This window comes from Leptonotus elevatus, chromosome 14, assembly GCF_054856555.1.
Source record: "Leptonotus elevatus isolate MCC_2025b chromosome 14, RoL_Lele_1.0, whole genome shotgun sequence".
Classification (NCBI taxonomy): Eukaryota; Metazoa; Chordata; class Actinopteri; order Syngnathiformes; family Syngnathidae; genus Leptonotus; species Leptonotus elevatus.
In genome coordinates, this window is record NC_141252.1 from 6163809 (window position 1) to 6178834 (window position 15026).

The window sequence follows — 15026 nt, forward strand, 5'->3', positions numbered from 1 at the left end:
TATTTTTAATTCATTTATAATTATTATAAACAGCACAAATATATTTGCACATATCGTATTATCTATCTAATTTATGTATTGCTTCATTTATTTATTTTTAAAATGATTATATTGAAACAATTCATCAACTTGTTGCATTTTCCATTTTTAATGACTGAAAGCATCTTTTTTTAATTTACAAATATATTTATGAAAATACTTTTTCCTTTACTTCTTTAGATTACTTACGTTAGTTTTAAACATTTATGTAACTATTTCCATACTTTGCAACATTTTAACTACCTGTTAAAAACACACAAACAACTTTAGTATAAAAAAAGTGTTTTAATCTGTGAGGTGCTATATCAAATTAACATTAATTATAAATATCCTTTGGTTAGCGGTGCATTAATCAACGAGGACCACCTCCTGATTTTCAACTTCTTATCGCTAACAGTTTTCATTTCACACTTCACGCAAAACCTTCCCAGCAACACCAATGTTATTTATAAGCATAATTAAGCACTTGATAATAAGCTAATTCTCTGTTAAATACCCCTGCTCGCACGTGGGGTCTCTGAAAATAAAAGCCTGGCTTGGATCTATCTGTTTAATGCATAGAGACGTACGAGGATGAGGGCTGGTATTAAAGAGGTCATGTCTTTAGAGACCCCGCGTGGGGGGTTTGCGGGATCAGTGGTGAGGCTTTCCGATGCTAGCGTGTGGTCAATGCAAATATCAGCTGGTGATGATTGCTGGGCTATGCCGGGAGCCAGTGGGCATAAGTGAAGCACGGATCAATTGATATACACAAAGACACACAAAAATGTTTTTGAATAATTGAGCATGCTGAAAATAATCATGTAAAATAATGGGTTGTGCCCAAATATCCACTGCTTAAAAGGTTATAACCATCACAATATTGATGCTCGTTTCATTAACCTGCCTATGGTGTTTCCCATGATGTGTTAGCATTTAGCTAGCAGACTTTTCTTTAATTGTGTTTTGGTTAAATACACAATGTGCAATTCTTTGTTTTATGTGTAAAAATCGACTGGGAATGTCAATAAGCAGCTTGAAGAAAGGACTTGGCCTCTTTTTTAATTTTTTTTCACAATCGCCAGCTTGTTTTGAAGTTTGCTGCCACCATTAACGCCAACATTTTGCTCGCAAATAAAGACAAAAAAAAAATGGACGAATGATCGCTTGTACCTTGAAAAATTGTCTCATTGGATTATTCATAAATCGAGGTACCACTTTGAAAATCTTCCATGAATCTAACATGCATTTGTTAGGTTCAATAAATTGTCCAATTACGTGAATGGTGATTTGTTTACATCCCCAAAGCTCTCCGCATTGCTGAGGACAAGCGTTTTAGAAAATGGATGGACGAAAGCACAAAATCCAGATTTTTTTTGTCAACCACTACAATTGGATGCTTGCCTGTAGCTGTTCGTGGATGACGTCTTCATAGAGCCCAACAAGACACAAGAAAGGAGTCCGAGACATTGCCATCGTCATTCCATTTAGAAGCCATCAAAGGTGATGCTGAAAAAGAGGCCCCCTCGCCCTCTTCTGGTTAGGACGACTGTCCGGCATTTTTAAAGCTCTTTCCCGCGACATGTGTTCACTCCATTTGGAACTCACAAAAGCTCGGTGACCATTTTGTCAATTTGAATATCAAAAGGTGCTAACAGAGGGCTCCCTCGACCGTTAAAGGCGGACTCCCATCGCTGCTACCAAGCAGGTGTGTGATGATCAATTATTGACGACGACGTTCTGCTTACTCTTTGTGGGAGGTGGAATTGGGGGGTGGGGGGGTGCGGAGAGTGCGACATGGGCGAATACTATTTACATAAAATTAACAGTTCAAAAGAATGACTTCACACACCGATCAAACTTGTTAATTGACTGTCAATGCGATGTGCCGCCGCATATACACAAAACACACACACACACTCACAACTACATTATTCATCTCGGGCCTCGACACCGAAGACAGTCCAATTTGCATGGGCGTTGCCGACGTGATCAACAGCCCCACGCCACATGCATTTTTAATAGGAGCCCCTTCTTAATATTCATGAGGGGGCAAAAACAATAGCACATGACATTAAACTTTCTATAACAAGGTAAGTAGTTTTCAAACGCTCGTCTTAGCCGTCTAAATGGCCCGCGGAGAAAAGGCCGGATGCGACGCATTACCGTGCATGCGCTGCACAAACACAGACATCTTCAACTCTTTCATTCGTAGAGTTGGTACTCACTGAGCTTATCAGTAAACACCACAAGCATGTTTTGCTTTTTCTTTGGCTTTTTTTTTGTTTTTGTTTCTGACAAACTATTATGGCAACTTCACATTCATCTCTTCCCAAGCGTCCTTTCTTCCAAAACGAGTGTGTAGAGTTTCTTTGCAGATGGGACAACCGTCTAGTGAGAAACTTTGGAACTTGGAGGTACGACTGCAGCACTGATGAATGATGAGCTGGAACTGCCATGACGTTACTTGTGTCCACATGGCACCAGCAGCTTGTATTTTATTGCTTTGCTGCTGTATATTTAGCCAATATGTTCTGACCATGATATACTGCAAAAAAACTGCTACCCATGACATGAACCCTTCATACTACAAAAAAAAGTCGGGTTGCTGTGGGTATGTTGTCGCTTCTTAAATACACTTTCCCCAAACAGAGTGTATCATTACCACATTTCCATGTTGTTTATCCTTAAACAAATATGACTCATGTTAGCGTCGGTTAGTGGGATTTTGATGGGAAAATCAAGTCACAAATTGCACTTTTAAAAAATATTTGTATTATTTATTGTTACTAGATTAATTGAACATAAATTATATTAATAAATAGTATAAACGTAATGAATGAAATAGTTTGTGTATCATGATAACTAAATGTACATTTGGGGCAGTATGATAAACCAATATATTATTATAAGTTTGGCTGTTAAGCAATATTTGGAGTCATTATTCATTTGCAATTAAAAATAAAAATATTTGCATATTTTTTATTTAGTTTCTAACAAAAACAAAAAGTGCACGAAATTCCCAGTGTCAGCATTATGTCTTATAAAGTATATTTTTTTAAATAAATACATGAATAAAAAGTTCACTCAAGTGAACCCAGTTTGAAATTGATCTCTTAAGCAAATTTTGCAACCATAGTTTGTAAAGGTTGCAAAATTTTGCAAAGATGTTCGCAGATAGTAAAAAAACTGCCTGAACAATATGATATACAAAATAAAGAACAATAATACACAGTTATCTGTGCAGCCCAGTACCAAATGTGCTGGTGTTTGGGGACTACTGATGTAAACTATTATGCTAGCTCCTTGCATTAGCTAACGACTGGCTAGCATCTATACTACTGATGTAGACTATTATGCTAGCTCCTTGCATTAGCTAACGACTGGCTAGCATCTATACTACTGATGTAGACTATTATGCTAGCTCCTTGCATTAGCTAACGACTGGCTAGCATCTATACTACTGATGTAGACTATTATGCTAGCTCCTTGCATTAGCTAACGACTGGCTAGCATCTATACTACTGATGTAGACTATTATGCTAGCTCCTTCCATTAGCTAATGACTGGATGGCAGCTATACTACTGGTGCTGACTATTATACTAACGTTTTGCAATAGCTAACGATCTGATCTGATTTGACAAATGTTTGACACTCAATGTTAAAAACTGAGACACACCTACCTGCTTTTTATTAACTACGCCTTATTTTTGCTTCTTGCTTATCTGTGGCTTATTAAAAGATCACCAAAGACACTTTCTATAGACAGTAACTTTATGTAAATGCGCCCGGGAAGTCTCTGTGGAACATTAATGCGGTCTTCTTTCAGGCTGAGGTGTTTCTAATTGCAAGGTTTTTTCCTTTTTGGTCAGACACTTTTTCACAGATGACCAGATAGCGGCGGACTATATTTGGTCTCAGAAGCCCTCTGGGGGCCAAGCTGCATATTTCCGAGGAACATCTCCCGGTGTCATTAGCAGAGTTTGGAAGATAGCTGAACTGGGATAAAATTACACGCTATTGATGAACAGTCAGGTTCTCCGGCTGGTTCCAAGGACAGGCGGAAAGAAAAGCATCTCGAACGCACCTTTCAGCTATGCTAATGGTCACGTTTGCCCCCGCGGAGGTCTCATGCATAATTTAAGCAGGAAAACGAGCATGCAAAATGTGTAAAATTGTTTTATTAAATGAGTATAATGTTGCTTAATGCAAAGACACAAATTATGGTGGGGGGGGGGTTGTTATGCATTAAGAGTTTTTAGTTATTTAATTACATGTTTATTGCAGTGTAATTACACTTATAATGCATATGTTTAATTTATCATGGCCATCAGAAATGAGGCAGAGATATTTTTCCTAAAAAGTATATTTAATACTACCATAAGTAAGGATTGAATGATGCTGAAATGCCAATTCTGTGTGCCTATTCATATATTCATCACAATTGCAAAACATATTGGGCAAATTCCATGGTTGACATACTCCTACTATAGAATAATATGGAATGAGCCCCGATAACCAAGACAGACGGCTGATTCCAATTGTGTTTTCGCCCCACAATATCCAATTGTGAGCAAATAATCATTTGAAAGTTTAGTGATCATTTTGTATAACAGTTTCAAATGGATTGGGAAAAACAATGTTTTGGCGACAGCCAGCAATCCAACAAAATGATGCTGTACGAAAAAACCATCTTAACCATTTATATTTATTCTAAATAAAGGAGTCTTTGTTTGAATTTTCAACCACACAGAGGAACATTTGTCATTTTTGCCACAGTGCCATTTGTTTCCCAAATACGGTTTTAGTTGAGGGTAAATGGCCGACAAAATGTTGACGCATAACTCCAACACAACGGATGTTGCTTTCATGCGGCATGTGCCATCTTGAATGTTCTCTTTTATTCAAAACGGTAGAGTCATTGCTAGAATTTTGGATCCTTCCGAGGAACATTTCTTATACGTTTGACAAAACTCCAAAGAGTATTTAGTGATTTCGAGTTGCTTCCACTCGATGAATATTTCAAGTTGCAAATACATTATGTAGGGAAAAAAAAATCCGAACGAGGAAGTGGTAAATACATGCATACTTTTGATAAAAATGTCTTGTATGATTGTAATCATTTACTTACAATGTGAATTAAAAAGAAAAAAAAACTAAACAAATTTAATTTCTTATATGTCAAATTTTCATCTAAAAAAATTATCCCAGTCAAAAAGGCAACTTTGTCTGCTGGCCTTCACTTTTTTTTATTTTAGTGTTTTAAACATTGCATTGTGTTATGTGTTTTTTTGAAACATTAGAACGGGTCACATTGACCCATTAACAAACACAATAGGGGGTTACAATGGTGAGGGTCATTTTTTTATTATTATTTTTTTAAGGGAATAACAGGATAAATAAAAAACTAAAATGCAAGGGTTCACTATATTTGCATTGTTTTCATGTTTATCATAATCCGCGTCGCAGTGGTTTATGTGAAAATGTCAGACCAAATCAGCATTACTCACACTGCCACTTAATAATGTCTTCAAGCCTTCTCACGTTTGAGGATTTATCAGGAAACAAGTCAAACATAGGCAAAAGTATGCACAATTTTCACAAAAAAGGGAGACCAACCCGAACCCTAACCCATATCAGACAAGGACAAAAGGCCTTCCTGCAACGGAACCCCCCCACCCCCAAACGTGCCCTCACGTCTGCCCTTGACGTGCCCACTCCACACACACACACACACACTTACACGAACACAAACACACACACACAGTGAGAGTTACGCACTGTCATGTCAGCTCTGGTCAACTTTATGCTGGTCGGAGAGGGCTGCCGCTCAGTCTCCAACCAAGGTCGGGGCGGGGGCGAGCCTGACAGCGGGGCGCTCAGGGGAGGCGCATCGCCAACGCCGACGGGCATGAATAAACAAACACGTCCTCTTGCCATCACTCAAATGCGTGCTTGTTTTTTTTCCTGCTGGGATTTTCAACTGTTGTGCTCTGTATTGCGTACAAATGTAACATATCGCTTCTATTCCGAGTCGGTCAAAATGGTAAAATTGTGCATGATAGCTTATCGACAACGGAATCAATGTCTCGATATTATAACACAATGATCATTTTGACTTTTCAATAAATGTTTATCGATACAACTGAACGACAAGTCAAACATGGGAGTGTAAAATAAAAAGAAAAGTAAATTAATTTTAATTTCTAACTAAAAAAATATATAAGTTCTCCCTCTCTACATATTGTGTGGAGTTGTTCGAAAATTTTAATCTCACGATTACAGCATGCAATAATATCACTCGAGTTCTCGACACCACTTACGGTTAGTTTTCTCACAGCCATTAGTTCTTCTGCTGGTGAGTATCACACACACAGAAGCAATAGTTTGAAATCTCCTTTCGCATTTCCTCACTTCACTTGACTTCAATTTAAAGCTCGTGCCTCTCCGTATTTCCTCCAGGATGTCATTCCATATCATCATAAACGAACAATGGAAGTAATAGCCCACCTTTATTCCGTGCTAAATCTGTAATAGTGCAAATGGCTTAGTACGTGCACAAAAAGAATAAAGGGTGGAAAGCACAAAAAAAAAAAAAGGAGAACGTTTTAAACAGGCTGCTGGCTGACAGGTGCACACAAGTGTCAATATTCTTTATCCCAAAAATATCATAACTAAAACACTGTAATTAGAGCAAAATGGTATAGCGAGATATAAAACAAATAAAAAAGGTGGAAAAGTAAAAATAAAAGTTAGCAAGGCTGTTGTAAAGACAGGTAGGGATTAACAATTCATCAAATTCAAATCGACATCACAGTGCGGTAGAATACAATTTTCAAATCACAAAGGCTGCAATAAATAAATAAAAACGACTTCTTTACTTCAGTAGGCTTTATTTTTTATATGTATTGTACTGTATATTCTGTTTATTCCGGTAGTGTCTAGATGAGTGCTTAAGAAGTGCAGTCCACATGTTTTTACAGGTTCATGAAAAATTGAAGTGATTAACCCACAAATTTGTGTGAGATTATTATTGTAATCTGATTTGTGAGTAATGACTTATATTTACACTAACAATTGTTGGGTAGAATTTTGTGAAGTTATCATAGTGAAGTGACCAATTAAAAGACTGCAAGTCAAAAGGATTAGTAAATCAGCAACTTTAATTGAAGTAGATAAATGTACTTGTTAATACATGGGTCATTTATATTTATTTTTGTGTAAAAGACCAAATCATTTATGGATAATAAATCTGATCATGTTTATTGTCATACAGATTATTTTATTGCTTGTGTTTGTTAAAAAAAAAACTACATACCCCGACTTAAATCGCAATATTGGGGATTTTTTTATATTTTATTTTATTTATTTAATGAGATTATTTAGCAAAATTGTTCACAGGTGTCTCTGAAGTATTTTAAAAAAAAAGTTATTTATTTGAACACATTTTCTCACAACACAAAAGACAAACGTCAAAAAAATAACCAACAAACCCCGAGAAACCAAACCATCTGACAGACAAGCTAAACCATGGACTATGTAAACAAAACAAATATACTTCTGATACCACACACACAAAACGGACATCACAGACATGACCAAAAAACTCAAAACATACGGTACTTGTTAGAAATACATAACCTACAGATATATACATGCACACCTACCCTACTCCACACACACATATACACACAAACATAATATATTCCTGGTGCTACTTTTAACATACAGTCGTTATGGAAGAAAGAGGAAAAAAAAAACACTCAGAAGACCTAAAAAAAAGAAAATAAAGAAGATAACAATTTATATAAATGGTTTGTCTCTGAAGTCAAGGTGATGTATTTTTCAGCTCTATTTCCAATGTTGTGATATTTATTTCCTACATTGTTAGAAAAATATTATAATATAAAAAATATTGCAAAATGGTGGTATGAGTTTTTCTACAATTCTGACCTCTTATTCCACAATTGCAGTATTTCCTTCATGACTTTCTTCATCATGAGACTGTATTGTAATAAAATTCCATCATGAGTTACTCTGTGATTCCCACACTTACTTCCTATATGGAATAAATAGAGCGGCTAAAACATGACTGGGGCCAGACTGATGGAAGGGCAAGCTTTTTCATGGCGTTAGGCAAATGGCCCCGGCTGCCTTCAACTGTCGCCACCTCCGATCTTTTGACAAATTGGTTGTGAGGCTTTTTACGACTGATGCACATATCGCAAAAATCATTTCTGCCAAGCCTCCCTCGCTCGCTCGCTGTGTCTGCGTGCGTGTGTGTGTGTGTGTGTGTGTGTGTGTGTGACCTGCCCGTGGGGACATGACAAGCATCGCCACGCATCGCTCTATCAAGCCCGATCTTTCCAGGACAATGCAAATGATGACAAATTCCATCATCCTACATTATGCGCTTTGCCGCTAATCTCCCTAATTCGAGAGAATCGCGGAGGGTCTCGCCATTTGGGCTTGAGGGGTATGTTTGTCTGATTGAATGATGATGAAACGGCAGCCCTCAACCCTCCCTCCCCCTTGCTGTCTTCCGTCTATGACCACTTCTTCTCCTCTTGTCTTATCATGTCGATTTCGTGTTCTTTTGTACAGTTTTGGTAGTTTATAATGCACAGACTGTGAAATGCACACTCCAAGCATTTCACACACACAAAAAAAACATAATACAGTTGAAAATTGTTGATGAAAAAGATGAGTTTTAGACAAAGTAAAGACAGTGCTGAGAACAGACTGCAGTGTGTGTAGTACCACATGGTCTCGACAGATGGCAGTATGGCTGCATGAAAAGCATAGCACCAAAAAGAGACTGTCAAACATTTTTCTTTTGTTGCCCAAAGTCAAAATGTTCATTTTAATAAAGTCCAAATTCCAGTAGTGAATTGCAGTAATACTGAGAAAGCTGTAAATGGTTGTTTGTGGGCCGTACTGCGGAAAACTGCAACACCAGTACTGCCTGTATTCATTTTTCATATTATTACTGCATAGGAATCTGTTGTATTTATGATACAGCAATGTCAATAAATATAGTTATACAGAAAATACTCAATCAGAATAATGACTATTTGTTATTATGTTTTCTTGGTATTAGTTAGGATTAGAAATAGAACTGAACACATTGGGAAAAATATATATATATCACAAAAATTTATATATATATATAAATAAATCAAATACACTATAAAATGTTTATATAAAGTAAATGGAGATATTATTTAAGAGATGCTATTTTCCTTTTTTTAACAGTTTGACAAGAATTATAATGCCAAAAAATATGTTATGACTAAATATATAAATAGCAAAATCAATTAATATTGGAAAAAAAATGCTAAAAAATATATATATATATATATATATACACAGTACACAAATACTATAAATACTGTATACTAATAAAATAAAATGTTTAATCAATATATATATATTTTTTACCTTTTAAACTACATTTCAATGCCGAAAATAATCCATAGTATTTATGTTATGATTTGAAATATGTAAATGGTCATTCAAATTGTAATAAAAAACGTCCCAAAATGTACACGAGAAATGTACTAAAAATGTATACGTATATGAAAAGAAGCACTGAATCTCTCCAAAACATTCAACGTATTCCAAATGGAAATGAATGGAAATAATCTCACCCTTTCCATTTTAACTTCATAATCTTTGGGGCCCTGACATCCCATAATGATAAATCCATAACATCAATAAGAAATGTACATTAATAGGCAACATGCTGAAACATAAAAATACAAGCTGTGTATTATTCATCCATTTTTTTTTTTAGCTCGGCGAAGGCCGACCCGATGACAGTGGCATTTGAAAAATGAATTACCCGGCGCTTAAAACTTCCCACTCCGACGAATTGCCTCCATGTCCAATTTATGATCAAGTAACCCCCCAACCCCAAAAAAAGAAAAAGAAAAGTAAACGCTAATCTTGTCTGAGTCGTCTGTGGCGATGCTTAAAAAAAATGGAAATGCTGGCATATTGTTGCATGTGGATATAATAATCATTCCTAACCAGAGGCAGCGACTGTCACTTTTAATGTGCGCAACTTAAGGAATCGCAGAACTGGGGCATAATAATCACATACATCATCTGCTGCTGGAGCAAATTCCTAAAATACAAATAAAAAAAAGGCCTGAGCAGCATCAGCGTTACATTTGCTAGTCTTTCTGTGCTCCTGTTTCATTCATCTTGTGCTCTCCAAACAAACTACTAATAAAACATAGACTACGCAAAAGGAAATACTCAAATGTAATCTTTCTTCTTGTGGGACAAAAAAAGCGTCTCTCCCACCTTAATATGACAAGCTGGCCCCCTGTATTGGTCCGTCTGTATTGGCCACAAGTGTATTTTTGAAAAGGCACATCTTAAACTTCCTCATGTGGCGTGTTTTTTTTTTTCTCACTTGATTTCATATTTTATTTCTTAAAACAAAAATTGTTTATGCCTCTTTTCTAAATAAATAATAACAAAATAAATGTCTTTCCCCAAAGAAACAATAAATACATTAATTGAGCATCTCCAACTTATGTGTCTGAATGTGATAACTTTTTGTGATTATTTATTAACAGACCATTTAATATTTCTTCCTAAAAAGTAAATAAAGCACATTTTCCATCCCAAAATTATATAGAGTGCTCGCATATTACTAGTTTGGTATTGAGCACATGTGTATATTTAGGAGCATCTTCAACATCCCTCTTCCGTGCGTGTGCGTGTGTGTTTGGGCCCTGTCAGCTCTTGTCACTACGGGGGTAAGAAACACAGGCAGGCAGCTCTGAATATATCAGCTCGTTACCATAGTAATGGTACCGTCATATATCGCTCTCATTTCACAACGGCCATGGTAGTGAACTATATTTTTACAGCATCTATGCATTTCCTCTTCACTTATTGTAACGTGCAACGAAAAATAATCATGTGGAGCCGACATTGACTGGCGAGGGAGCCAATACTGATCCTGGAGACATAGGAGGGACGGGAAATAATTGGCGTGTTTTGACTGAGTGTTTGCCGTTGTTGATAGCGGGAGTGTCATGGTGGATAGCAGCGGTGGCGTAAACACACACTGTCGTGTCTGTGAACCTCTACTCCACTCAACCGCATACAAACAAACATGAATGCGGGTCTTACATTGACCCTCACTAGTCACACACACACATTAAGTACACCTATGTACATTTAGGCAGTTTGGAAAGGGTTTTTTGTGTGTCATTCTCTGTACGAATGAATGGTGTCAGGTGATTAAAATTGTTAATCATAATTAATCGCATGTCTTCAATAATTAACTCACAACTAATCGCAAATTTTATATCTGTTCTAAATGTACAATAAAATGTACAATAACTTTTCATACTCTTGTTAACAAAAAAGTGACTAGAAAATAATACGGCTGCATCTTTTAGACATTGATACAGTGTTTTCATGATAAATCATAAAAATTTGTTAAAATTAAAAACGTACTGTACTGTAAAAAACAAGGGTGATATTGATTTGTGTTGGTCATTTTTCTGCCACTAGGTGGCATAATTGCATTTGTAAGACGGTAACAGCTCAGTGCATTTTTCTTTTCATATTAAGAGCTATCTCATTTTGAACATGAAGTAACTTGTGAAATTCTGCACATTTTTTAAATTGTAAAATACAACTTGACCCAAGTGTCCACAAATATATGCATTATTATTACATTTATTACTGCTAAATGTTGATGTGGACGTGTCTGCTGCGTTGCGACTGGAATACCCCCAGTACAGGCTTCCCAAGTAAGCGGCGGGCATTAATTAATAAAAATGAGTTGTGTTAAAGTAACTTTAACTCAAAATTAACGCACTAATTTTGACACCCCTAATACATATACACATTTGTATATGTATACACACGAACCACAACCTGTTGATTGCGCAACTGAAAATCACTGTAATAGTTATGAATCTTACAATGCTAACCTGACTACATCACATTGAAGTACTTCATTACTGGTGATGCAGCACTCGTATTAGAACTCATCAATTGTGCATACAAAACTCATGTTGTGGCCATTTACTAGCCAAGCGTGTCCACTAGCAACTGTACAGCACATAATACTATTAATAATTAAATATAGGGCGATATGTGGGTCTGTTGCGCTTCTTGCTTCCGAGGCAGTCAAGCGCCAATAACAATACACGGAGAACCCCTCAGAGGCAATCATGTTCAAACCCATTAATGAGTGGGAGTGTGGCAGCGGACAGTAGCCCACCGCATTGACAGACGATGCACTGTGACACATCCATTCCCTCCACACGTCCTCACTACATGCTAATACCAGCCTGTGTCCACCACGTGGTGATGGCTGCAGAAAAGTGGCGGGTGTGCGGGGGGGGGGGTCTACACAAATCCCCCTTGAAATACAGTCGGCGAGACGATGACCATTGGTTCCAGAGTCGACTGACGCTTCAAAACCACGTCAACGTTGATATACGGTACTCTACATACTGGGAAGCCTCAAACGAGCGAGGAGGGGATTCCAGTCCCGGGACTTAATTACACAAGCATGTTTGCGGGATGCGGGATAAATGAAAGCAGACCTCCGCCAAGGCGTAGGTCTTTCTCTGTCATGTGCAAAGTCAATGAGTTGAAAATGCCATTTTAGGATTGTCACAATAGGGAAGAACGAGGTGGTATCTCTATGATATGATTACATTTGACAGACTGGGAACATCTAAAGGGGATTTTCAATGTCAAATTCAAATTGCTGGTGAATGAAAAGTCTGGATGAGATCCAGTTGAAATGTTATGGTTTAGGTACATCTACGACTGACTTTAAAACGGGCAACGGGAAATATTCCAATTCCTTTAATATGTGATTATGTATACATGAGCCACATTCTGCTTCACCAACTCTAAACACAAGGACGTGACGTTCATTACACTCAAACTAAACATTGAGCATACAATTGTTCAGTTGCGTGGACCAGAGTTTACGAGAACGAGCCACACGCTGCTCCACCAAGCGGTCTGTCACACGACACACCAGTTTGGTGAGGTCTCACTGCGTTTGATGAGTGGCTTTGGTGCGTGTCCACTTCAAGGAAAGTCACTTGACCTCGGTGTTTGAGTATCGGATGGCATGCGGGACAGTATACGCAGGTGGGAAGCCAATCAGTCGTCAACCTGAACGTCACTCAACAAGTATTCGGACAAAAGGTCCATGTCATCGCACTTCATTCAGGTATTCCGAAAAGGAAACAAGCGTGTGTTCATTTGAGTGACGACAACTTTCAGACTCATCAGCAATCTTAATGGTTGTACAAGTATAAAGAGAGGTTCACCACTGTATTCACCATTTATATTATAAAATGAGAGGAAAATCCCAATAAAAAAACAACACACTTTACACTTGTTTTTTGGTCTAAAGCTGAAGATAATACTCAAGATAATGTTACGCTATTGTTTGCTCATGAACAGAAAAAGCCAATGTAAATTATATTGTGGCTTGGCGCACGCCAGCTCTCACAACACAAGGTTGTCGACTATCACCCACCATTTGGATGAACTTAAAAAAAAAATATGGGGGGGGTGCCCTCCCACCCCCGGCTAAAGAAAAAGGTTCAGCCCTACAAAAGAAGTAGACGCATGCTTCTATTGCACTAATTGGGCGGAATTGTTTAAAAGCTTCGGCTATGAAACTTTTATTGCTCCGCTTTTGGTTTAAGTGGCAGTTTGACGTCACCCTCTTTGGTTAGTCGGTTAATTGATGGATGCACTAAAGCGGTAAAGCATCTTAATTGGATTATGCAAATGGTGCCCGACACAATTGGCGGGCACATTTGCAATTGGATCTCTGATAAGACAACGAAAACAATTAATGGCAAGATGGTTTGATGCAAACAGGCTGAGAAATGATGAATGTGAATCAGGTAAGCGAAGACCCTTGAAGGCATAACATACAATTTTGTTACCATAGTCCTGATTTGACAACATAAAGGTTAATTAATTCTTTAAATCAAAAACCAAGTAAAATATGTCAGGACTTGACATTATGCATGACAGGGCGGGCTGCTGGTTGACAACTTTGAAGGTCTGGCGTCCATCATGTGCCAAAGCACATCAGCAAATCAACATGGTATCATGTGTAAAATAACACTGAGGGAGCATGGCTTTTACAATTCATATTTATCTATTTTATTATATGGCTGGTTAATTATAAGTACAGTATTGTAAACAATTACAAATAATGACAATTAATGATTGATTAGTAAAATAGACCACTTTATGTTTTGCATATACATTTTTACAAAAATGTATTTTCTTTACCTCAGCTACAAATTACATGGCCTATCTTCATATTTTAAAAATCAAATATGTGTGTGTGTGGTTCTAAACAGTATTGGCTGAATACCACCATTAGGTAGACATGCGTGGCAACTGGGTCTGCATGGAGCTTGTCAAAGCCAGATTAGTTTGGAGAAAACAATGGTGTGCCTGTTGATTTTTCTTTTTAAGAATTCAAATGACTACATAGACAGCGACATACTATTATTCAATAACGAGGTAACAACAGCAAACAGTCTAAAGTTTGAAGACTTGGGAATTTATAATCTCACACTAATGCAAATTAAAATTGTTTGCCTTGGCGGAGGTTTTGCAGCAGTTTGCGTTTGAATGATTTGAAGCAAGACAAGTTTATGACAAATGTCTACAAGGGTTTTTGGAAATAGAAGCCAAGAGTGCCGGGAAAAGCGCAACGAGAGCAACGGGGGTTGGAATGCAATAAAGAACCCCAAACCACACGGAAGAAACACGACTGTGGATGTTCTTTGGTATCTCGTTTCAACCACGGGATTTACAAGAGCGCGCTTTTAAAAGGATGCTGATGTATTACAGCTTCTCTTATTGAAAGAATGTTATGGGGCAAACAGATGATGAGTTTGTATGGATCCTCGACACACCTGTTGAGATCTTTATGAGCAATAATAAGAGGCCGGGCTGTGAGATGCGAGCTAATGTG

At 37.4% G+C, this 15026-nt stretch overlaps 1 protein-coding gene across 1 annotated transcript in view; it reads right to left on the reverse strand.

Annotated features, from left to right (window-relative positions):
- The window catches only part of dph6 (diphthamine biosynthesis 6), a 65064-nt gene that overhangs the window by 14036 nt on the left and 36002 nt on the right, over positions 1 to 15026 (reverse strand). The window lies entirely within an intron of this gene.